This window comes from Lactuca virosa, chromosome 1, assembly GCF_052849685.1.
Source record: "Lactuca virosa cultivar CGN04683 chromosome 1, Lactuca_virosa_CGN04683_v6, whole genome shotgun sequence".
NCBI classification, from domain to species: domain Eukaryota; kingdom Viridiplantae; phylum Streptophyta; class Magnoliopsida; order Asterales; family Asteraceae; genus Lactuca; species Lactuca virosa.
Genome location: NC_136426.1, coordinates 72,603,225 through 72,605,921, shown reverse-complemented (window position 1 = coordinate 72,605,921; position 2,697 = coordinate 72,603,225). Strand labels below are relative to the sequence as shown.

Here is a 2,697-nt window from a genome sequence, read left to right as displayed (position 1 = left end):
TTGCTGATAACCGTTAATTACAATCTTAAATGAAGATGGATGCATGAAGTTGTCAATTTTGGAGCTTTGGGCCGCAACAAACCAAACGCAGGTGCTATCGAGAGAGAAAGAAGGAGATGGTGTTTAGATGTCGTAAAGACGAAAGGCAGTGTAACCTGGATGTAAGCATCCGATTGGAAGAGGAAGGTGGCAAGACGCAAACCTGAACAAGATGTACCAAACTGAGGGGTTGAATCTGTCCAGCTCCAAAATGAAGCCTCTTAGGGTTGAAGTTCGGAGACCATCTAAACAATAGAAATAGGGAGTTCTCTATCATATTAGAGTCTCAAGACCAAGCACGAACGAGATCCTCTTGGGAAGCAAAATATATCATAACATGCCTTGGATATGGAAGCCTTACTGTTGTTGGGCTCTGGCTCCGCGCACCTCCAGACACCTTTCAAAGCACTTTCTAGTGTGTGATTTAGTTTTCGAATGTCTCGTTCAGCGTCACGAGTCTACAGGCCTTTCTTATTTAAGTGTTCGCTCTTTGAATCTTCAGGAGGCTCGTCCCTAAGTAACGATCGACTCAGGATGACGAATCACTTCGTGTTGACCTGTTGCCAATACACTTTCCAGCCTCATATGAGAATGGAAAATTGGAGCATTTTCTGCATCAATGGATGAAGAATCGCAAACATAAGAATTTCTGGTTGACCGTGTTCCCAGAAAAAAGATGCTTTCAAGAAACAACGAACACGAGTGAAGTGGCTATACATATAAATCCATTCACGGATCTATTTGCTCCGATTGGAACTTTCAGTCTCATACTACCATAATGAAACTGCCTTTTATTTTATTTTTATTCAGATTGGATTTCCGGTGGCTTCGTTGGGAGGATCGCATAGTTTGTTATGTCAACAAGCACAACTCATTAGCATGATCCTAAGAAAGCTACATGTGATTTTGATTTGGCACCATTAAACCAAGAAGCCAAAAGATGGTGAAGAGAGGAGCTTTATAAAAGTAATCCACACTGAGAGTGGGAGAGAAATGAGACCCTATTATCCTAGCAATATCACTTTGAGAGAGGTGATCCACTCTTTCTATGCAATATGCAAGGAGAGGAACGACAAACACATTTGGAGGCAAAATTCATTCCAAACCCGAGAAAACTGCTATCAACAACAATGTCATTAGATCTCTACTCTAGACAACTATACATGCAACAACGAGCATGGGTTGACCCGAGGCTTAACTTTAATTACTTCTTTCACGACGAGAGAACCGCGTCCGCATCAGTCGAAGTGGTGGAAGGCCCCTGACTCAAAGGGCCCGTGGTACTCAAACTCTATTTGTGATAGCTCCTTCGTATTGGCTATTTTTTAAGGTAAGGTCAGATCTTTGCATTCTCAATAAAAATGCCTATATGTAAAGCTAAAGCATTGAGTTGAGTTGAAGAGGGAACAAGTCCCAGAGAGAGATGAGAAGTGAGGGAAAGAGGGAAATAACAATCTCTTCCGGAATGGAAGACCTCCCGTTCAAAAAGTTACTGTTCATAAGTCGGGCGGGATTTAAAGTATAGCATAATTAGTTTTTCATTCGTCTACCCTGATTATTATCTTCCTGAAGTTTTATGACTTGACTATTTGTGAAAACCCTCGGATCTCCATCGTCCCACCACCATCATCGCCTTTGATCGTCGTTTCTCAGCCGCATACAAACCATCATCTTCTCGATTCTCCAACGTCCCACCAGCATTGTTGTCTTCCATTGTCGTTTATCAGATAGTGGTGTTTGAGCAGTAAGGAAGAAAGAAAGAAGAGATGGGAGAGAGAAAGGTACAAAAATACTACTATCCGCCATATTTTAATCCGACGAAAATTCCAAGAAGAAGAATGCCGAAGAATAAACAAAAAGAAAAGGTACGTGATATGCTTCCTATGCTTCCAATGAGCATCCGCTGCAAAACATGTGGAACATTAAATTCAACTCACGTAAAGAAGAGAATGTTGACGAGAATTATCTAGGGATTAAAATATACCGTTTTTATTTTAAGTGTACACAATGTTTAGCCGAGATAACCAAAACAACAGACCCTCAAAACTCAGATTATGCTTTGGAGTTAGGGGTTGTGAGAAATTTTGAGCCCTGGTATACAGAAAAAGAGGTTGAAGAGAAGGGAGATTCAATGAAAATGATGGAGAATATAATGTGATTCAAAATAAGTATGGACATTCTTTCTACACTCCAAGAACTCAAGTCCGTGAAGTCAAGACATGAAATTGTAAGGGTTGATGCGATGCTTCAAGTCATAGAAGCATGAAGAAGAGGACAGAGCACATATAAAATCAAACTTCCAAGTTAGTTGTATGCAAAATAGGAAGATTTCTCAAGAAGTTCCGATGATGAAAACCAGCAAGTCGAATAATGGAGAAGGTGGCAATTTTTTTTTGTTCCCAACATGAAGTTCTCTGTTAAGAAGAAGCCATCTAAGTCCAGAAATGGAGTACAATTGTTATGTCAACAATATGACAATGAAGATGAGGAGTAATCAGATCTTATTGTATTTGATGATTCTAATATCCTGTTTGTGGAATGTTCTGTTGATTTTTGTAGTATGATAATCAAAACTTCAAACTGAGATTACAAATCATTGAAACTGGTTTCTGTTTTCTGATGTGGATTCTTTTTTATGCACATTTTGTTTGATTGATG

At 39.6% G+C, this 2,697-nt stretch overlaps 1 pseudogene; it reads left to right on the top strand.

Annotated features, from left to right (window-relative positions):
- The first annotated feature begins 1,805 nt into the window (after positions 1-1,805).
- Positions 1,806-2,393, top strand: LOC145105156 (uncharacterized; annotated as a pseudogene).
- Positions 2,394-2,697: the final 304 nt, after the last annotated feature.